At 35.6% G+C, this 24,416-nt stretch overlaps 1 long non-coding RNA gene across 5 annotated transcripts in view; it reads left to right on the top strand.

Moving 5' to 3' along the window:
- Positions 1–24,416, top strand: part of LOC140631732 (uncharacterized) — a 138,900-nt gene that overhangs the window by 109,227 nt on the left and 5,257 nt on the right. For 4 of the 5 annotated variants that reach the window (XR_012029261.1, XR_012029260.1, XR_012029257.1 and 1 more), the window contains 3 exons: positions 3,815–3,855; positions 6,386–6,514; positions 23,687–23,781. This is a non-coding gene — a long non-coding RNA (uncharacterized lncRNA). The remainder of the gene's footprint in view (positions 1–3,814; positions 3,856–6,385; positions 6,515–23,686; positions 23,782–24,416) is intronic. The other variant, XR_012029259.1, reaches the window with a different exon arrangement.

Below are 24,416 nucleotides of genomic sequence, written 5' to 3'. Positions count from 1 at the left end.
GGAAAATATTTCATTCTATTTTATTGCTGAATAGTATTTCATAGTATGGCTATATTATCTTTTGTTTATCCATTCATCTGTCGATAACATATGTAAGTTGTTACCAGATTTTGGCCATTATAAATAAAGCTTCTACAAGCATTCATCTGCTAGCCTTGGATGGATGTGCTTTCATTTTCTTGGGTGAATAACTAGCATTAGAATGAATAGGCCATGTAGTGGTTATAACTTAACTTTTTAAGAAATTGGTTAATAATTTTACATTCCCATCAGTAGTATATGAATGGTTTGTAACTCCACTTCCTCCCTATACTTGATATCCTCAGGGTTTTTTATTTGATTTATTCTGATGATAGTGTTATTTCACTGTGGTTTTATTTGCAATTCCTTATGTGACAAGGAGCTACAAATGGCTGCTAGTCAAGAGCTGGCAAGAAAATGTGGCTTTTTGTCATATGCCACATGGAAATGAATTTGGCCACCAGCAATTTGGATTTAGAAGTGGATCTTTCCCTAGTCAAACCTCTGATGAAATCACATCCCAGACTAAAACCTTGATTGTGGTAGGAAATAGCTAATAGATGAAGTATCTATTCAAGTGCTTTGTCCATTTCTAAAAGATTAAATTTTTATTGTGGTAAATATCATTCATTTCTTTCTCTCTCTAGTCTTCTGGTAACCACTATTAGATTTCTTTTCTCTATAAATTTGCTGATTCTTATAATTGATGTTAAGTGAAATCATACAATATTTGTCTTTTTGATTCTGGCTTACACCACTGAGCATGATGTACTCATGTTTTGTCTAAGTTGTAAAACACATGAGCATTTGGGCATCATGGATGAATAAGATATCGCTTCTCATGTCCCCATAGACAACCTTGTAAAATTGATGTATGCAGATAACAATGAAAATAAACACCACTTTTCATAGGTTGAATTGCTTCCTCCATAAAGGTGTGTTGAAGTCCTGACCCTCGATTCCTCTGGGGGTGACCTTATTTGGAAGTAGAGTGTTTATAAAAGTAATGCAGATGAAGTCATTAGGCTGCCCCCTAATCCAATGCAACTGATATCCTTATAAGAAGGGGAAAATGCCATGTGAAGACAGAGACTCACGTGATTGCAGAGCAGAGATTGGGAGGATGTAACCACCGTCTAAGAAACATCCAGGCAACCTGCCTCCATCCACTGCTAGGAAGAGACAAAGACAGATTCCACCCAGAGTCCGAGAGGAACCATGGCCTTGCAGACACCGTCGTTTCAGACTTTAGTCAGCAGAACTGTGAGATAAACCGTTTTTATTGTTTTATGTCATCCAGTTTGTGCTACTTTGTTAACACCAGCACCAGGAACCTAATACTTCAATTCTAGCAATTTTACTTTTTAATGGGACTATTTAGTGACCTAAAATGACCCATTTTGCTATCATTCTTCTATTTTCAAGTAATTATCAATCATACATTAAATTTATAGTAAAACAATAAAATGAATAACTTAAAAATGAGAGTTAAAACTATTGATCTTCCATTATGCTAAAATGGGCATTCGTTATTTGTTTTTTATTCTTCAGTATTTGCTTCCCTTGATAGTTCTACTAATCTAATCTATTATTATATTCCAATTAGTGAAGTATTGTAGTATGACCTTTCTTACTTCCCAACAGCAGTAGCATCCTGATTGGTCAGATCTTTTTAAATCACTAATTGTTGCTGTTTTTTGACCTTCCAGAATTACCTTGGTATCTGCATATCTTCTGAATCCACTCCTCCAGATCTGCTGATTCTGTGTGCCCCAAATATCCCTTCAATTAATCAATATTTCTGGCTAAAGAAAGTGTTGTTTTTTTCTTGTTTGTAATTCTTACAAGTACACATATATGAAAAGTTCTGAGATTCCAAATTTCCCAGTAATAGTGCCACCAAAATATTTCAGGCTGTGAATTTCTGTATGATACTTATCCAAGACTATTTTAATGTATACCAAGAGAAATGTTACAACAAAATCTTTTTTTTTTCAACTAGACAGTGACAAATTAATTAATTTGACTGTCTTTTTTACTGATTTAATAATAACATTGTCATTGAGGAGAAAAGTAAACAAAATCTTTAAAAATGTATCAAATGCAATTACTGGGATACTCAGTGTGATTCTCATATGATAAAAAAGATATAAAAGATATAAGTGGTGGAAAAACCACTGAAAGCCTACTCTGGGGTATATTAAAGTAGTAGAATATAAAAATAACATTTCTGGGCTCCTAGTCCTTCACATACTCTCTAGCCCTTATTCCAAGATCCGATATGTTAGTCTACACACCATATCACTCTGAACACGCTCCATCTCATCTGATCTCAGAAGCCAAGATACAATGTATGAGAAATGGAGACATTTCATTACAGATATAAGTTTAGTGCAGACAGTCCTGAAGCCTTTGGTCTCTTAATATGTGAAAAAATAGCATTAGAACTATGTAGAAAAAATAACTTTATAAGAATCCCTCAGTTAAAGAACTGTCAAATGCCGAGAGAGAGAGAGAGAGAGAGAGAGAGAGAAGGAAGAAGAAACAAAGAAGATTATAAAGAAACAGTAACATTTGTAGACAATACAATTCTCTAACAGTTCACACTTTCTAAGTGAGGTGTATGTATGTGTTGAGTATACTCATGTGAATTACTGTCTTTAATCATGTGCATGGCACCTGAGACACTGTTTCTTAAAGACTTTTTTTTTTCTTTTAATTAATGAGACAAAGAATGATGAGAGAGACAGACAGACAGACAGACACAGGCAGAGAGAGAAGCAGGCTTCCTGCAGGGACCCTGATGCAGGGCTTGATCCCAGGACCCCATGACCTGTGCCAAAGGCAGACACTCAACCACTGAGCCACCCAGGTGCCCCCTGGTACACTGTTTTTTGGCTAATTCCCTTTGAGCACTGATGTTTATGCACATCTCTGCTTCATTGTGTGAAATTCCTGATTGCCCATCAATGAATTCTAAATTTACAAGCCTGGTTTAGATATTTTTGACATTCCTCTAATTCTGTTAAAGCCACTCTTGAGATGTCTATCTGGACAATGTGTCAATCTTCCTAGGCCTCCCTCCTATACTGTTTCAGCACTCACTGGAATTCCCTTCACTAATTTGTTGCCTTCCCTCTCAAGTCAAAGGTTACCTCACTATTATTTGAAGACTAACTCTGCTTCATTGGTATATGTCTCGTGGCACTAACCATAATCCTCCATTATTACGGCTTTCATGTAATAATTCCTGATTTCAGAACCTAATGGACCTTTGCTGGGATGGCAATGTACAGCAGAGGGTACATTGACCTCACAAAGGAGGCAGAGGTCCTTTGAACTCACATAAATGCCCCTCACATGTAGTTATTTCTATGTCCTTCCTGCTGTGACCTGTTCTTTTTTGTAGAGAAAACAGGGACCATACTACCTTTCTTTCATACACTGTAATGCCAGTGTTTGTACCTAGTATTAACTCAATGAAATAACTAAGAAATGTATTTCTGAATTATCCTGCTGCTGTACTAATGTCTTGTCTGATGGGATGGTAGTGGAATAATTCAGGGGGCTCTAGAATTCTGATCAGTTCCCTGAGCATATGAAAACATTAGTTTAGAATATGGATCTTAATCATACTTAGAAGACTGGTTGACAGTTTATTTTTCTTTTCATAGAAACTTGAAGCCAAAGCCTAATATTGTAAAAGAAATTTAAATAGTTCAATGTTGCTTATATTATAATAACATAGTTTAATTTGGGCTAATGTGCTTTTCTCTGATTCTTTTCTCCTCAGGTGACACCAGTTAAGAAGTCTGTGACAGAATATATTAAGGAGTTGAGTGCTCCATGAATAGTAAAGTCCCACAAAATAGAGAATGCCAATTCTGTACAAGCAAGATGCATTACTTATCTATTTATTTTAAACTTGAGCATAGTTGACACATAATGTTAAATTAGTGTCAGGTGTACAGCCTAGTAATTCAGTATCTTTATACATTATACTATGCTCACCACAACTGTAGCTAGTGTCTGTCACCATTACAATGCTATTACAATAAAAGTGACTATATTCCTTATGCCATACCTTCTATTCCCATGACCTACTCATTCCATAACTGAGAGCCTGTATCTCTCACTCCCCTTCATTCATTTTGCCCATTGTCTCAACCCTCTTCCCTCTAGCCATGACCTGCTTGTTTTCTATATATATATAGGTCTGATTCTGCTTTGTGTTTTTTATTCGTTTTGTTTTATTTGGATTCCACATGTGAATAAAATCATAAAAAAGAAATATCATACAATTTAATAATTTTACAACTGTGCACTTACCCAAAGAAAATGAAAACATTAATTTGAAAAGATAATACACCTCTGCATTTATTGCAGCATTATTTACAACAGCCAAGATATGGAAGTAACCTAATTATCCATCCATAGATGAATGGGTAAAAAAGAAAGAGTATGCATGTATGTGTGCGTGTGTGTATACATAGATAGATAAGTAGATAGATAGATGGATACATAGAAACATAGATACATGGATAGACAGATAGATGAATATTACATAACCATGAAAAAAGATAAAATCTTGCTATTTGCAACATCATGCTTGGACCTAGAGGGTGGTATACTAGTTGAAATAAGTCAGATTAAGATACAATATTTAAATGCAAATTTAATATCATACCAATGGAATAAATGTGGTAAGGAGTTAATATTTAATATTATTTGAATGGAATAAGTATACTGCTTGGTTGAACAGCTATTCTGACCCCGTTTCAATGAAAACCTACAAATAAAAAATACAAAAAGAAAACATTTTAAAAAACCCTACAGTTCCCAGATGATCTTGAAATACAAAATAACCAATGATTTATAACTTTGCAGCAATTTAAATATTAATTACAATCTATTGATTAACAGATTTGTAGAAATATTGGGAACCCATTTTATTTTTTATTTTTTTTTAAATTTTTTTATTTATTTATGATAGTCACAGAGAGAGAGAGAGAGGCAGAGACACAGGCAGAGGGAGAAGCAGGCTCCATGCACCGGGAGCCCGACGTGGGATTCGATCCCGGGTCTCCAGGATCGCGCCCTGGGCCAAAGGCAGGCGCCAAACCGCTGCGCCACCCAGGGATCCCGGGAACCCATTTTATGAGAAACCTTATTGTAGCAATAGAAACATCTAGAGACTGGGAGATATTGACTTAAAGAATTTGAAAAACATAAAATGTATAACCAATCTTTAAGTATTAGTAATTTTGTTATTTTTAAAGCAGGCTGTTTAAGAACTTTTGAATATCTATGATGCTCAAAGAACACCCTTGTATACTTTTGCAAGGAGGTCTATAGGATAAACTCATCACAGTGAAATTTCAGCATAAAAGCCATATGCCATCTTTCTTTTATTGATACTGACATATTTCCTCCAAATATGTTCCACCTATTTATATTTATATTCAAGAGTATATGTCTAACCCCATGCTCTCCAGGCCTGTGTTTTATCATGCTTAAAATGTTTGCCAGTTTTATATGTAAAACAATCAGACGTAGTTCTTTCCCTCTTTTTCTCCCCACATATATCCTGCTCATTTTAGCATGCATATTTTCTCAAACAAACTTAACTTTATCATTTTGTCTACACTATCTTCTCCCAAATGCTATCTTTGGTATTTTCATTAGAATCGCATAACATTTATGGACAAATATATAGGGAATTGACCTTCGATGAATAAATTATTTTTTATTAATTCATACCATTTCTTGTTCACTAGAGTTTTGATATTCTTCTATTGCTAGTAAGTACATTTTCATTACCATGAGTAGACATGGATAATGTTTCTGACGATGAACAGTGTTAGTCATGTCAATATCAGTGAACACCTCAATATTTTCATTGCCTATCTTACTCCTTCTAGACCATTAGACCCTTAAATAGTATTTGCTCAAAGACATGCCAGGTAAATAAATTCTACTATGACCTAAGCTTTAGTACCAAATCCTTATCTACTCTTCAATAGTGGATGAGCTAAGCTCGATTTTGCATAATACTTTAGAATACATTTTACCCCTTTGGCCTAGCAGTTAAAAAGGAAGGCACTAACCTAATTCCTTTTCACCCCTCAGACTGTGAACCCAGCATGACTTTGGAAGTAGAGGAACTTGGCCAACACACTTAAATCTTACTAAATAAGCTATATGGAAGAAAGGGAAAAGTGTAATTGCCAAAACAGAATTTCAAAAGAAGAGAATTTTTGTCTAGACCATTGCATTTGTTATTCCTGTAATCATCTAGCTGAAGGTCCTAACCACTATTCCTCTGGCTTACCTGTATTTTTATCATATATCACTGTTTTCCTAGGGGTGGACAGGAGGTTAGAGGGCACTAATGGCAACCTACATAGTCAGCTGAACCTAGCAGTGTGGCAATTCAGAAAATGTACCCGTGAGCACATGGTGAACAGCTACCAGCTCCCTCCATTTACCACAGGTATGTTATGTGCCACACCATCCTCTCCTGATGTTACAACTTCCCATTTGCTCTCTAATAACCTTCTCTCCATCTCACAACTCAGAACAGCAAACCTTCCAACAGCCAAGTCCACAAGCAAATTTCAAGTCCTTTTCAACTTAAAGTGTCTATTCGATATATTATCTATGTATTTCTTAAATATGTATAAAACTGTGCCACTGTTTTAGATTTCCCTTTTTTTTCACATACTGGTGGTATTTTGACTGTTGTGCCCTATCCCTATTTTTCTTTGAACCCCATGGTTTTACACAGTACAGCAACTATTGGGAATGCACATGTCCCCTTATACAGACTGACTGTATTTATTCTACTCCTGGGTAAACCCTTCATCCTCAACTCTAGTTTTGTAAATCAGGAAGCATATTGCCCTCTGGAACATAGTGCCTTACACAAATTGGGTATTTGTTATAGATTTATTGCAAAAAATAAATATACCTTGTTCTTTCCTGTTCCCATGCCTTTCTTTATCAAGACTGCCCACCTGAAATGAAAGTTTCCTTTCTCTATGCCTAATCAAATACTAACCAAGTTTCAAGATTCATTCAAAATTTAAAATACTACATTGAGTCTTTTTGACAACCACAAAGAGAAATGATAGCATCATCTGTTTATACTAAATACTAGTTGTGCCATTAATTTAAAATAATGATTATCAGAATATATATCTCTTATTGTATCTAGAATCTTATTTTCTCTGATGTATTATAAGTTCCTTGAGAGGAGGTTAGATTCTATTATGCCTTATCTGTCTCACCATGCCAAGAACAAAGCACTGAAGATGCTCAGTATTGAATAAATATTTTGGATTGTGGTAAAAGTGGTAGATCTGTTCAACAATTATAAAGAACGAAATTGATTAAGTGTCTGTGGAAGTCAGAGAAACTCCTTGTAATAAAAATATAAATTTTATTTTATGTTTGTAAAGAGGAAGAAAAATATTAACACACAGTGATTAAATACCAAGACAATTTATTAGCCACACTCCTAACAAGCAACCCTTTCAAAAGTATTTCAAAATATTGTTAATGCATAAATAGTGAGTTATATAGAGATTCTCTTCTTTATTTGGGCTACAGTTTTAAGCATGGCCTGGCTCCCTGAAGGCTCGCATAATGTCTTTTTCTTTCTCTACTGGACTTCCTACACACGATGAACTCAGAAATATTCCCGCTTTAGTAAAGAGGGGATCTAATACTACACGCTGACAAACTTGGTCTCCTCTTCTTATTCTTCTAGAGCTGATTAGAATGCTTTAGATCCACTTTTATAATTTAGATCACATTTATAATTCTCAAGCCCTTGGCTTGAGTTTCACATATTTAGTACCAAATCCTTATCTACTCTTCAATAGTGGATGAGCTAAGCTCGATTTTGCATAATACTTTAGAATACATTTTACCCCTTTGGCCTAGCAGTTAAAAAGGAAGGGACTAACCTAATTATACTAGATGAACACAGCAGGTAGATACAGTAAATAAAAGTCAAAGTCTGTACTTCTTGAGTAGTGGCTTGACAAGGTTTAAATCATAGTGAGTTGAGATCTCATGACCTAAAAGGAATTCTGATATGGTTGCTATTCAGATTTTGTCATTATGTTTTTGTTTCTTATGTCTACTAGAAACTATTTAGGGGAAGAAAAAGTTAATTTTAAGTAAGTCATCTTGTATGACAAGGGGATGGCTCTGGCTGTTATTGACGGGTAAATTGCTAATGTGCATGAAGAAAATTAATGAACTTGTATCAGTGATCCTGTCTCCATCTCTCAGTTCTAGTTAGGACATTTACATATTCCCAAGAAGTTGATGGAAAGTAGAACTCTAATTTAGCCAGTATTGATAAATTTTAATAAATCATTTAAAATTGTTTATTAAAATTATTTTTCTAAAGATTTTTTTTTATTAATTCATGAGAGACACAGAGAGAGATGCAGAGACATATGCAGAGGGAGAAGCAGGCTCCCTGTGGGAAACGCAATGTGGAATTTGATTCCAGGACCCTGAGATCACGCTCTGAGCTGAAGGCAGATGCTCAACCACTGAGCTACCCAGGTGCCCTTGTTTATTAAAATTATTAATTTTGGTTGCATAATCCATAAAATTTGCCTTATTGGACTGATTTCTAAATTCTTTAAATTCACTTAATGATCTGAAATGAGAGAATCTTATATAGTCCCTAAATTTATGAACATTACCACTATAACATAGGAGTGGTGGAGAGTATAGCCAATTTCTTCTACTCTCATAATTTCTTTGTTCTTTTGTCTTTGAGGTGTAGGCAAGGGATATTTTATTAGTTAAAATGGGCCATAAGTTATTTTCCCACTATGCTAGTGAAAGTACAAAATGCAAGTTGTAAAATATGAATCCAAACTAAAAAAACATGAAATCCATGTAATGTCTAGTGACATTAATACTTCAACTGTCACCAATTCCTAAGGGGTTGGTTGTATCAACCATGACTCACAATAATAAATGTAAAAATATGCTAGAAAATCACATGAATTATTCATTTTTGCAGTAATAAATAATTTTTTTCTTCTTCACCACATGAATTAATGAAATGAAAAGTGACTTCATTTATAATTAGGGTTCATTTGTTATAGGGAAGTGTACCATTGACAATCCTCAGAATTGATAATCCATGTATCAATATCATTTGTGAATGAAGACTTTGTGGAGTTGAGTTTATTTCAAGAAGAAAGCTGAGGAATTATCTCAAAATTATTTGCAGAAACAAGTTTGAGGAAGACTTTACACTAAACATAGCAGAAAACGTTCCACTGGATTTTTCTCAAAAAAATGGGGGGAAGGATCTAAATTTTCTGATTCTCTAGTATGTTGTGCATCAACATTTTGAACAATTCCACGGGTATATAGGAGATAAGACCTGGGTTGGAAGCCACAGCTCTGACGAGAATTTCTAAGGTGAATGGTTCTGAGTAAGCAAGAAAGGGGTGTGCATTTGTAAAAGTGCAGGAGAAGGGGAGTCTTCACCTTGCCATAGGTCAGTCTTCTGGTTATTACCGTAGACTTAGAAAAATATAATATTCACTTAGCATAATAGTAAAACAGCTTTGCCTGGTGAAAAGAAATCAAGCAGTAGTTCCTTGCCTGAGTTTACCTGAGATACTGCAATGCATCTGTCAGGGGCCCCTAAAGCTTAACCTAATAGTTAATTAAGCATGCATTTAGTGCATTGAATGTCTCTGGGACCGTGCCAATAGTTTCTACAGTCTACAGCAAAAAGACTGCAGGGAAAACATGGTAAGTGCCACTAGAAGGTTGGAAATTTCATTATGTAGGACAAAGTTTTCCCACCCCAAATTAAAGAATCTTTAATTGGCAATTAACCAAAACTCAGCTATGTGGAGTTAGAGTTTTTTTAGAGTTTCATATGACATTTTTTTATTGTGGATTCAGATTTTCACATGGGAGGTATTGAGGAATTTTCATAATCTGTCATCACGTCCCCTAACAATGCAAGAAACATATGTTTCATAAGAAGGTCATTCTACTTCTTTATCTCCATTGGAAAGGGACTGACACTAATGATCAAACTGTGAAATGTGGATTTGTTATGCGGAAAAAACTGGTTACATTATTAATTTTACTTTGCTGTGCTAACTCTGATTTTGTGTGTGTGAGAGATTGGAGTGAGCTACCAAGGGCACTGGGGCCTCCCGAATACAAAAAAAAAAAAAAAAAAAAAAAGTGCTTTTGAGTTATAACAAGGTGAAAAGTATATAATCATATCAATAGATTTAGCGTATAATAGGGATTAATTGACTACTGAGGAAATAAATTCTTTAGAAAACTAGAGAAATGGTACTAAGGGTTGCATTTAATTAAATACATATGTCTTTTGAAATCTTTGAACAGGGACCTGAAGTATTATATATAAGACTAAAATCAACGTCTCTTGTGAAATTAGAATCCTGTCTCTTTTAAATTCTATTTTTAAAAAAGTTCACTTTCTGCATTTTTAAATTGATGTAATTACTGTGATGATGAGCAGAGGTGTTGAGTGAAGCTGAATATACAAACCAACCAGGGTGTAGTGGAATCATTTCTGGCTTTGGCCTTTGTGTTCTTGGATTAGGATGGTGATTAGACCTCTCGGTATATTTATGATGAAAATATATAATAGTTGGTTATTTTTATTCGGGGCTAATCCAGTGAGCAATGGAGATACTTTGACATCTTAAGCAAAATGATTACGCCACAAACATAATCTCTGCATTTCAACCATATTTACAGCCATGCAACATGGTTAATAATACTGGTAAAATATCCCTCTGTGTTTGTGTGTGTGTGTGTGCGTGTGTGTCTGTGTGTCTGTGTCTGTGTGTCTGTGTAATATTGACTTGCTATTATGGTTTTGTATCATTTCTTGGTTCAACATTATCCTCCCTGCAATTTTGAAAAATCTTCCTTTTAAAATGATAAAAATGTTTGGACTTGGAAACACCAATGTTTCAAATTGAAAATAGCAGTAGTAGAGAGTATCAAGGAACTATTAGAAAGAAATATGACCATTAGAGAAGACAGTTTATGCTACATTTCAGTTGGATCTTTGTTTCTGAGATGGATATGAACACTATCAAGCTACATTAATAGCTTCCATTCCTTTGTTCTGCAAACATGCATCGAGGACCTATTATGTTACACAGTAACTATATCAGCACACATTTGAGTAGATTCCTTTGTCAGTAATATGTAACATTAGTTTTTCTCCATGGGTAAGCCTGTGGCTGGCACATAGTTGAGTCTCTGTGTTTGTTGAATGAATGGATCTAATGTATTTAGTACTAAAACAAATGCGAAGCTATGTACTTCTGTGAAACTCATCATTTTTATTTTGAAAGTATGAGTAAAAATTTACATTTTGTAAGAATTCACCCTGATTGTTAGTAATCTTGGCAAAATAAAATGAAACTAAATTCAAAATAAAATGAAGACAATTTTCACATAAAAATTTATATTTAAATTGGATCAATAAAATAGAATTTATGGTTGCATTTTAAGAAGTTCCTAGAGCTTGAAGGCAATGTTGCAGCTACAGAAGCCAAAATATATTGTGACTTTCATGTAATATTCCACTAGCATCAAAAACAGCATATCTCAGTTAATTAGATTTTTAAAAAATGTTTTATAGACTTAAATATAGAATGGAGTGAAAAATGTTTTACATCCAAATAGTATGTATCTCATTCATGTTTAAGCGAACAAAAAAATAACTAAAAATATTCAGAAGGAAATACTCATCACTCTGCAACCCAATGAAATATACATTATTGTTCCTTCCAATCTATCTTTGTTAGTCTTGATATCCATCTTTATTCATGTAAGAAATTCACTACTGCTAAGAAATATATAATGCATTAAGATACATGATTAAACAACCTATCTGTATTTTAATATGTAATGCAATTTCTAGCCCAATTTCAATTGCTTATAAATGCCAGGGAAAAAGAACCATGTTCCAAGAGAATCTTTTATTCCAAGTTACCGATAACATGAATTCTCAGTGTAAATATTAGTCATTCAATGACAAGCATGACACAGAAATGCTCGACCGGATTGCAACCATCACCCAGTGTCTAATACTGACTCTGTAATAGCTTTTACAAAGTGAATATTTATTCATTTGAGAAGATCCTCAGAAGCAGAACATTTGGGAAAGAATATTTGGCTATTTGAATGCATGAGTGACCTTTTATGCAGTTATCTTTCAGGAGCTAAGTAGCCACGCATTTTTAGTACCCACGCTTTAAAGTCTTAATTCAGTTTAGGGCTGTTTTCACTAACTGTAAAGATGAAAATTCTTTTAAATTGAAATGATACCACAAAAACTCTTCAAGGATACCAGGGTTAGGCTCTATTGAATTTTACATCTATTTCATAATTTGGTTAAATATTTTCAAAATAAGCAGAAAATACTCCCCCAGTCAGTACATTTCCAAATTGCTGTAATGATGCCAATGCTGATGCTCCAACCATATCCGGTGCAGCTATTAGCCATGCAAAATATGAGCTGTGGGAAAATGGACTACATAACGATATATTAAAGGTCAAATACAGTATTGGTATATTTTGAAATTCTTAAGAAGTGGATTTATAAAATTGCATAATAAATCAATTACAGAAAACCTCATGATGTTCCAGGCAACCTGCTACTAAAAAGTGTAAGCCTTCTGTCTTGTGAAGAATCCTATTATCAAATGAATAAATTTCTTCCAGTACATCTCTTCTACAAAACTAATATTTGCTAGATGATGAATATTTAAATATGGAGATATGTATCTTAAAAAGCAGAACTGAGTGACTCAGTGATCTGGATCAAGTTCACAGACATTGAAACAAAATGCTCATTGGGAAATAACCTGATGGAAAGGGATCCCTGGGTGGCGCAGCGGTTTGGCGCCTGCCTTTGGCCCAGGGCGCGATCCTATAGACCCGGGATCGAATCCCACATCGGGCTCCCGGTGCATGGAGCCTACTTCTCCCTCTGCCTGTGTCTCTGCCTCTCTCTCTCTCTCTCTCTCTGTGACTATCATAAAACTTTAACCTGATGGAAGCAACTAATAATTTATCCAAAAGTTGTGATCAGGACTCTGGCACCACATCACTGCTTCCAGGGAATGTATTAGTCCTCCAAGCTTTTCTTTCTTTCTTTCTTTCTTTCTTTCTTTCTTTCTTTCTTTCTTTCTTTCTTTCTTTCTTTCTCTCTCTCTCTCTCTTTCTTTCTTTTTCTTTCTTTCTTTCTTTCTTCTTTCTTTCTTTCTTTCTTTCTTTTCTTTCTTCTTTCTTCTTTCTTTTCTCTCTCTCTTCTCTCCTTTTTCTTTCTCTCTTTCTTTCTCTTTCTTCCTCTTTTTCTTTCTTTTGATTTATTATTTATTTGAGAGAGAGGAAAGAGACTGCGGGCAGAAGGAAAAGGAGACAAGCAGACTCTTCACTGAGCAGAGAGCCCAGCGTGCAGAGCTGGATCCCAGGAATCCAGAGATAATGACCATGGTCAAAATCAAGACTCCGCTGCTTAAGCTACTGAGCCACCCAGATGTCCCTTTGCTTCCTTTTTCTCTCTGATATCAAACAGAAAAACTGATATGTGGGAGGGAGAATAATGCAATTATCGTTGTGCTGGTATCAAGAGATACTGATTTTGTTAATGGGTAGCAAAAAGGAAATTTAACATTAGAAAAGAACATACTTTCTATTACATATTGGCCTCATTGCATATTTGCTATTTATTCAAACAAGCTATTTATTGTAGTCAACTGCTTTTAAGGCAGATTTGCAAGCAGTTTTCAAACACCATTATTTGAGCAAATATTAAAATAATTCAAAATATTTACTACCTTGGACTTGGTGTTTGCTTTCCTTCACTTAGTTTACCACTCACCCTTATCCTTTTTTGCATTTATTTATATTTTTGATTGGTTTGAAAATTATAAGAGATCATAAAATTTTAAAAATTATGCTGGTCTTAAAATGATAGTATTATATAAAGCTGGGGAATCCTATATATGCAATGTAGAAATTCAATAAATATTTATTGAATTGCAAATAATGCAAGGTGATATTTGGCTCAAGATTTTGGGAAACAGACATATAAATAGTAGAAAGAAGTAAGTTTAAGTAGTTTAAAACTTCCTTGATCTTGATTTTGATAGTGGCAACTCAGACAAGCAAAAATTAACAACCTGCCTCTGAGAGATGTGCCCCTAATGTCTGTGTAAAAGCAAAGTATTGGATAAAGTTACTTCTTAACAAGAAGATTCTATTTGAAAAGGTTTGAGAATGTTTTAAAATATGATATAATTTTTGTTTTCTAGAAAACTAAAATAAAGAAAATAAAGATTGTCTCAAGATAAAACCAGGCTAAAATATGTATAAAAATCACAAGGAATGACAAATAGAAAAATAATTTTTAAACAGATGGTCACACTTAAATTTTGCACAAATAGAAAGTATATTCACAAACCAACTACCCAGCATCTCAACTATTCTTTTACAATTACTAAGGATTAAGAGCTGTAATAGGTTGCATTAAAAAATGTAATTCTAAGCCCTGTTTTTTACATTTCCTCAAATGGAAGGCATGCTCTGTAGCCAAGTGTATGTTTTCTTAAGAAGCTTAATGTGCAGAAAGAAAGCAGCTCCTTTCCAAATTTTGAGCTTTGATTTATCCACAATAGTAACCAAGAGAAGGAAAATCACTGATTCATGTATGTTAATCTCAAATTTAAAATGCACAATTTTCTGTGCTGATATATCAGTTAAGAGGCACACCAAGCTCAGGTAGGGGAGCTAAGCACACACATCAAAATTGTAAATTGCATAAATTTGGAATTTACTATTTAAGAACCCATAATCCCTAAAGCAAGACTAATAGAGCTCCTTATATACTATCTAAATACAATACATATAAACTGTAGGCAAAAGGAGTGTGTTCCATGATAGAATACATTATTGCCAAGTACTTTGGAGAAACTTGCATTACTATAGTATAAGTCAAAGCAAATACTCATTAAATTCATAATTTGATGTGTTAATTTTAAACTAAAGGAATAAATTGTTAATCATCAACATAGGTAGTAAGCTTAGTTCAAGGTATTCTAATTATCCAAAAATATGTAGATATTATATAATAAAGTCCAGGAAAGCCCATTTCTTTTCATAAAGTAGATACAGAAAAGGACTTTAAAAAGTCCATGAATAATAGAGATGACTTTAAAAAGATGTGCTGGTGCCTCTCATCGCACTCCCTTGCCATTTGAATATTAAGGGAAAATATACTAGATCTTATCTACACAGATCTCTTTTTTTGAGCCAAGATCCTTTCCAGACAAAGAAAGAAAATTAAGAGAACAAATGTATTATTGTCTCAAGAAAATTAGATAAAACCTAGAATCAATGAATGAGAAATATCAAAAAAAATACAAGACACTGGACATTTGGGTGGCTCAGTGGTTGAGCATCTGCCTTCGGCTCAGGGCAAGATCCCAGGGTCCTGGGATCAAGTTCCACATTGGGCTCCCTGCAGGAAGCCTGCTTCTCCCTCTGCCTATGTCTCTGCCTCTCTCTCTCTCTGTGTCTCTCATGAGTAACTAAACTCTTGAAAAAATACATGGCATATCTTACAGTAATAAAGCATGAGCCAAGTTAAAGAAGTAATACAAAACTTGGAATTTATTTTTAGAAGTTCTTAAGAGGAAAATCAACACTTCTTAAAATAAAATATGGTTGCTCTGAGAACACACAAAATCTAAGTTAACCCCAGTATACTCTCAAGAGATGAGATTTTTGTCCTCCACACAAAATTCAGAGCTCACAGGGAATGACGATAATCAATTCATTTACTGTTTATTTGTGGATATATGTAATACTTAGTTTTCTTTCTTGTCTTATTGAAAGATGCATTCCTCCTCTCAACAGGCCTTACATCATTCTACCTTTCATCTTAACCTGACTCTGCCACATGAAAAATATTCACTAGCTTTATATATTTCTATATGCATTAGCATTTTAATCTATTTGGCCAAAAGTAAAAAATAAATGTGATTTCAGCTCAAATTCAAAATTAGGAAAGTAAGAGTTTGAGCATGGTACTTTGAAAATACTGGAAGTCGAATAATATTGACCAAAATATATTTGACTTATACTGAGTTCTTAAGTTGACAAAAAAAAGTTAATGTAAACCTTCATAATAAATGCACTAAAATAATTTAATATTTTGAGTATCGTTTCTCTGCTTTTTATTAGCTATTATGTATCCGTCAACTATGTTTTAATACCATGTATGGTGGAATTCACATTATTAACATGAAAGAAATCAGATGGTGAATATAGAACAAACGTATTACTTGAAGGAATCATTTTTTATATTCTATCAAGGAAATAGTCTCTAATGCCACCTCCAATGATCTATTTAAATTAAAAATGATGATTTCCCATTAGGTGAAGAAATATGGTTATTTGTTGGAAAATAAGTTAATAGATACTAAGGTTGCTGAACTGTTCTTATTAGCAGCATTTCTTAGCATGCATTGCTACAGAGATGTTTTATTTAAGAAAATACTTCCAAACAGCTGAGCATTTTCATACTTGCCCATACTGCCTTCATTTTGTTCTACAGAATCCTATGGGGGAAGAAGTATGGAGGAAAGAGATTATTTGATAGTATTGTAAGTGGTACAAAGGAAATAAATTCAATTTTTAATTTTGTATTTATTTATGATAGTCACAGAGAGAGAGAGAGAGAGGCACAGAGACACAGGCAGAGGGAGAAGCAGGCTCCATGCACCGGGAGCCCGATGTGGGATTCGATCCCGGGTCTCCAGGATCGCGCCCTGGGCCAAAGGCAGACGCCAAACCGCTGCGCCACCCAGGGATCCCCAAAGGAAATAAATTCAGTTGGAGTTGGTTCAGCTCAGCACTAATCAGGCGGCATGGGGTCCTTCCTCAGTGACAGAGAAGATTGTCCTGGAAACAAATCCTCATCACAATGCTGGTCGATGAAGAGCATTTCCATGCTACAAAGCAGCCACTGAGATATTTACTGGTCAAAGGAAGCAACTTATCTAATATTGCATTCAAGCAGGTGATTAGTCTTCCTATTGTAGAAAAAAAGCATTATATTGCTTAGCTACTCTATGGTTAGTTGAACACCTAGCATTAGTTTCAAATAAGTTGATCAGAGATCATTTGTTTCCTCAAGTGAATTGATTCATATACTAGAAGATGTCTGAGAGTACCAATGACTGAGAGGCGATTTGTGTGGCAGAAAGTTCTATCTATCTGTACCTATAAATAGATCTGTTACCTAGATAGGTAGGCTATATACATCTACAAGAGTCATTACTATTATCCCTGCTTTTTCTGAGAGAAAATAACAAGGAGGGAAGAAAAAAACCAAAGCCCATTTTCTTTAGGCTTCTTTTGTTTTACAATGCAAATATGTGTTGGTCTCAATTCAGAGTTGTGTCCAAGATGGTTCTCTGAGGTGTCACTTCAGATTACCTGCTATGGATGCCAAACACATTCAGTCCCAGTTGTCTGACCAGGACAGGGCTGGGATACAGTTCCAACTTCCAGAAAGAGAACAGCTGAGTCCGTGAGAATTTTGCAGAGCTCAACGAGGAAAGCCAGAAGGAGGTGGGAGGGCCTGAAGAACTATTGTCTTCAGTTTTGCAAACAGGATTTCTAAAAATTCAGAGAAGAGTTCAGCTTGGTTTGACTTGGATTGACTTTGGATTTCCATCAGGGAAGTTTTATTCCTGGTCATTTGTGGACAATAAATGTCCCTCCATTGGCTCTAGCCTGAATTTATCTAATAAAGAAATAAGTGCTGGAGTTTCTTCCATTCAATTATTTTATATTTTTAAAAATTTCTTAATTTGTTATTGTATTTGCTATAAACAGAATTTATCCCTAAAACAGATGAAACTTGTAATTTCAAAAATGTATCTACTGCATTCTGCACAGTGTGCCCTAGACACTGTATAGGTGCTTTGCATACATTTCCTCTAATATTTTTAACAAAAATTTTAGGTTAGATATTCACATCCCCATTTTAAACATCCAGGCTGTTAAGTGACTATCAATTTATTATTATTCATACATTTTACCAATACTAATTAAAACTGTATCTTTAGTAACGAGAAATACAATAGAAAACAAAGGCTTGCCCTCATGAGGTTTATATATATTTTTTGTTAAAAGACAGGGATAATTCATAGTCAAAAAAATTGTAAGTTATATTAAAAGTTACAGAAGCAACAAAATGATTCAATAAAGAACAATGGGAGCAACTTCTTTCCATAGAATAGTCATATTTATTTTAAAGATTTTATTTATTTGAGAAGAGAAAGAGAAAGCATGAGTGGGGGATGGGGCAGAGGGAGAAGCAGACCCCCTGCTGAGCAGAGAGCCTGGCTCAGGGTTCCATCCCAGGACCCCAGGATCATGAACTGAACCAAAAGTAGACACCTAATCCACTGAGCCACTCAGATGCCCCTGGAATGGTCACATTTAAAGAAATAAATTGATCAGGAAAGGATGAGTTGATGTGTAACTTGGGAGAAAGGACATTAGAGGCAATGTTGATCCCATGTATGAAGACCCAACATGGAACAAAAGAGGAGCCAATTCAAGGGACAAAAGGGAACTCTGGGTCTCAGAGGGACAGAGGGACCCCATGAGAAGCCAGTTAGACAGCCAGGTGTCCATTTGAGTGGGGCGTCCTCAACTGGAAAAGCATTTCAGTTCGCTGGAAAACTTTAGGAAAATCTCATGGTCTTTAGATTTTTAAGGACACCAATCCTGCCGCTGGGTGAAAAAGAGTGTGACCCTGTCACAGAAGTTATGAGACTGAGTGACAAGGAGGCCTGGAAGCAATGCCCAAGGAGTGACATCACTTATCAGGGGGTTGGAAAAGAGAACAAAGAAGATTTAGAAAGAGCAGGAAGAGGAAGTGGTATGAATGACCAAAAATTTAAGACTATTTCAAGAAGAGAGTGGCCATCTCTCTGAGATTATGCTGAGGTCACACACATACTTTGAAGATAAAAAAATTAGATCATATAAAGCATTGATTACATTAAAAAGTTTTAGAAGAGGTAGGGGAGGGGTGCCTGGGTGGCTCAGTCAGTTGAGCATCTGACTCTTGGTTTCCACTCAGTTCATGATCTCAGGGTTGTGGGATCAAGTCCTTGTCCAGATCCCTGCTCAGTGGGTGGGGGTGAGGAGTCTGCTTCTCCCTCTCTCTCAAGTAAATAAATCAATTAAAATCTTAAAACAAAAAGAAGAATAGGGGATATGGAGGAGATCAGTATCACCTGCTATCAGTAGGATGGGGTCCCCTCTACTGGCCCTGCAATATGTGATCTGACACCCAAAGCCCACACTACCACTTGCTTCCTTGGACCACAACTGGTACTAACTGTGCAGGATGGAGTTCTCTGGGAAGTAGGAGCTGAGATGAAGCTCTGAGTGAGAAAGACACTGTGGGAATTCAAGACCCTGTCCTCCCAAACTAAGGAGACTACTGAGGAAATGAGAATCAATAAGAAAAGAAGAGAACAAGTTTTTTTTCTCCATCACTGGTATAATCAAAATCCTTTGTTCTTTGCCAGTGGATCATTTCCATTAGTCCAACAGATACTGTAATTTCTACCAATTATTTGGTATTCTACTTCCTTTTGGAAAAATGTCTTTACATGTGTCACGTACTTTAAAAAAAGATTTATTTTTTTATTTGAGAGACAGAGAGTGCACATGTATGTGAGTGGGATGGGCAGGGACAGAGGGAGAGAAAATCTTAAGCAGACTCCACACTGAGCACAGAGCCTGCGGGGCTCATGGAGTCTCACATGGGGCTCAATCCTAGGACCCTGAGATCATGACCTGAGCTGAAACCGAGTTGAAAGCTTCACCAACTGTGTACCCAGGTGCCTCTATTCATGTACTTTTGATTTTCCTCCTGCCTTCCTGATTCTTCCAAGACTCCTTTGCTGGCTCTTCTTCCCCTTCCATCCTTCCAAATTGGAAGTGTCCAATATGGTAGCCACTAACTACATGTGTCTAATTAGATTTAAATTAATGAAAATGATTAAAATTTTAGTTTCCTCAGTCACATGTGAGTCACACGTGGCTAATGACTACTCTGCTAGTCATTTCTATCATCACACAAAGTTCTACTGAACAGCCCAGATTATCAGAGACTCAAATTTTCACTTATGTCTATTAAGTATCCTATACCCAATACATCAAGATCAGAATTCTATTTTCTCTTTCAACCTAATTCTCATAGAATCAATCTCGTTAAATGATACCAGCAGAAACCCAGTTACTCAAGCCAAAAATGCTAAGATGTTTGTGTTATTTTTGCCTCAAAATACCTGGTATTTTGCTTACCACCTGGTATTAAACTTATCAGCCTATACTGAGAGCTCTACCTGAAAAATGTGCCCAGCATTCAACTGCATCTCACTGCCTCTTTGCCAAAATTCTAGACTAATCTACCATCATTCTCACCAACTGAAATTCTAATTTGTGTTCATCCCTCTGCACTTCCCTTTTACACTCAATGTACACCTAGCAACAGAGTGATCTTTTAAAAATGTAAATCAGACTACATCACTTTCTTTTCAAACCCTCTGATGGCTTGCCAGCACATTTGGGATACAATCCAAGCTTTCTGCATTGCTTATAAGTCCTGCATGAAATTATCCTTTCCTAAATCTCAAGACATCTTACACTGCATACACCATCCTGCCCCCTCTAGCCACCACAGCCCCTTCTGCTCAGCCCCACTGGGTTTTTTGGTTTCTCTAACACTTTCCCTCCTCAGGGCCTTTCTATTGGATGTTTTCACGATATGAACTCTCTTCCCCAAAACAACCATTTCATTTATGGGTTTACTTCAGTTGGGTCTCTGTTTTATTTATTTATTTATTTATTTATTTATTTATTTATTTATTTATAGATTTATTTATTTATTTATTTATTTATTTATTTATGATAGACAGAGAGAGACAGAGAGAGAGGGAGAGGCAGAGACACAGGAGGACGGAGAAGCAGGCTCCATGCCCGGAGCTCCAGGATCACGGCCTGGGCCAAAGGCAGGCGCCAAACCATTGAGCCACCCAGGGATCCCCGGGTCTCTGTTTTAAATATTGTTTCTTCAGAGTGATCTTCCATGAAGCCACTATAAAAAGTAACATTTCTTCCATGCTGGTGGGTCACTTCTTATCAATTTATTTTTGTTCTTAGAACTCCCCACTGCCTTAAGTTATATTTCTTTACTTGCTATCTATCTCTCCAACTAGAATGTTGAGTCAGTGAGGGCTGTACCTTTCTCTTTCCCATTCGCAGTGTTAACACATAGTGTGTGCTCAATAAATATCTGTGAATTAGTAAGTGAATGATGGCATTGTCAAGGATTTCAGGACATGAATAAGGCAGTCCAAGGAGAGTTGTATCTTTGGGACTTAGCTAAACCAAGGATAAGAAATGAAAAGAAGCATTATTCTGATTCATGCTATGAAGAGGCACAATCCAGTTCCTATCCTGTTTTAACACAGCTTTGTGTTTCTTCTAAAATGAAGCTGTATAGGGGATCCCTGGGTGGCTCAGAGGTTTGGCGCCTGCCTTTGGCCCAGGGCGTGATCCTGGAGTCCCGGGATCGAGTCCCATGTCGGGCTCCGGGCATGGAGCCTGCTTCTCCCTCCTCCTGTGTCTCTGCCTCTCTCTCTCTCTCTCTCTCTCTGTCTATCATGAATAAGTAAATAAATCTTAAAAAAAAATAAAATAAAAAATAATAAAATAAAATGAAGCTGTATATGTGGACTCAGGGCTGGTAAAAAGTGTTGTTTTAAATAACATACTAGGACATGAGCAGTTGTTATAACTGACAGCTACGGGATGTTATATTTCTCACTGGCATCTTAAAACCAGGACCAAAGTCATAACTATGATCCATCACTTCGAGCAGTATCTGACTGGTCCACTCATGAACAGTGACCTCTATGGATCTCTCTGTATATGGCGGAAATTCTAAAAAGTACAAAACTGCTGGAGTCATAGGGAGCTATTTAAAAATATTTTATTTTCTTGTGATAACGATGATAGTGATGTCTATGCACAACTTTATGTGTTATTAGTTCTATAATACAGAGCTTTGTGTTCATGGCACTCAACAGTCAAGGTGGTTATGTAAAATGGTGCAAATAATCTAAAGCCACATAGTTAGATGGAATCCTATATTATATCAACTATAGTTAATTATATCCATTCATTTCACGTATTTTTTATTGGCTGGTAAAAAGAAAATGGAGAGGGGCTCCTAGGTGGCTTAGTTGGTGAAGCAACTGCCTTCTGCTCAGGTCATGATCTCAGGGTCCTGGGATCAAGACCCGGGTTTTGTGGAGCTCGGTGCTCGGCAAGGAGTCCGCTTCCCCTTCTCCCGCTGCCCCTCCCCCTGCTCCTGCACACACACACACACACACACACACACACTCTCTCTCTCTCTCTCTCTCTCTCTCTCTCAAGTAAATAAATAAAATCTTTTAAAAAAGGAAATGGAGAAAGGAAAACTGATTTCTTAAATGCATGAATGATTAGTAACTATGTAGATGAGAGACATAAGATTTAGACTCTCATTTACAGTTTATTCTTCTCTCTTATTTTCCCCAATTTCAGAATTCTAGAATAGCTTATTCTCCTTCAATTGCATTAAATGAAGGGAAAGAGGTTTTAGTAACCATTTATATTCACATGGCTTATTCAATAATGATAAGTTGACTTTAAGTATTATCAAAGTCTACTCCCCAACAAAACAAAACAGAAGAAACCATGAAGACAGTCTACAGATTCCATAATGTTAATTTTTGTAATTAAGTTTGGAAGATGCTTTGATATTTATTGCCTGGAAACCTCATTACCACTTGTTCAATATGTATGAACTTTTATTCCATGTAAGAAAAATCACTTATTTACTTTAGAGCTGGCTTAATATAAGGCTTTAACATTCTATGTACATGATAAAACTTGGGGAAAATAATCCATTTAATATTTTTTAACTGAGAAAATGGATATGAAAATGCAGAGCCAGAAACATTTTAGGTTTGAAATTTAAAATTGGTAAATGAGGATGTTTGTTTTTCTTCCTAAAGGCAATGGTTTAGAGCTTTGATGTTAACAGATGACTCACTGCCTTAGCCATTGGTTCTCAGTTTTCCTCCCCAGGATTACACTCCTTGAATTGTATTAAGAGTTTTATGATTCCCATGTCTTAATCTTTGTTTTTAGCTGTACCATGCTTGGAATATTGAGTTACTGTGATCCTGAATATGAATTTTGAGTAGTAAATCATCCCAGGGTACTTGGGATATTTGTTGTCTATGGTTTACTTACTACCCATGCATGGTAGCAACTAGAATGATTGCTTTACTTGCTCAACTCCATTTCAGCTTTAAAAACTGAGTTATGATGCCACTTAAGAAGTACAGAAATAAAGCCCAATGAGAACTATACAGTAAGAACACCATTGTAAAGTTTTTTTCCTCCTTCACCCTACATGAAGTGCATAAAGCTTATAGAATGCATAAGTTTTATACTTTTTCTACAGATGAGCAGCATAGTATGTTGGAAAAGTCCCAAAGAGAAGTCAGGAACCCTGAGGGTCCTGTTCCATTCCTGCTTCTGTAAGCCTGTGTGATCCAGGTAACATGTTAATGCTGTCTTGCCATAAACTTACACCTGAGAAAAATGACAGAGGTAATGAGATTTCTTCAAAGGTTGTGGTGATTTCTAAAGTCCAGTATGTAAATTTGTCTGAGCCTAGAGGTTGTGTGTGCATTATCAGGAACAATTATATATGGTGGAAAGAAGACAATGAATACAATAAAGGAGATTTTCTTTGTGGAACAAAAATGTATCCCACACTTGGGGAGAGATAAGATGTGTGTTCCGTCAAGTTCATTCATGTCCTAGGAAGTCTGCTTGGATCTTATCAGAAATTTATTGTGATAGTTAATTTGGCCAACAATCCTCAGCCAATATATCCTCCAAGGCTAGAATTTAATTTGCAAAAATTGAAAGATGCTGTGATTTCATGACCATAAGAAGTTAGCCAATCTTCTAACTAATTTAACAATCTTATTTAGGTATCCCTTTCAAAATGGACTATATCTCCATTTCTTTCCACAAGTGGAAAATCTCCACTTTTCAAATATTTTTTTAAAGTAGCTCCTTAATCTCCTGCGGGCCCACTCATTAATGAGCTAAATAAAATATTGACAGGCACAAACAAATAATGTTTTTTTGAGAAGTATGCTATCATATTTTTTGTCCACTTA

This window comes from Canis lupus, chromosome 4, assembly GCF_048164855.1.
Source record: "Canis lupus baileyi chromosome 4, mCanLup2.hap1, whole genome shotgun sequence".
Classification (NCBI taxonomy): domain Eukaryota; kingdom Metazoa; phylum Chordata; class Mammalia; order Carnivora; family Canidae; genus Canis; species Canis lupus.
The sequence above is the reverse complement of the archived record's forward strand: the minus strand, read 5'-3'. Positions and strand labels throughout refer to the sequence as shown.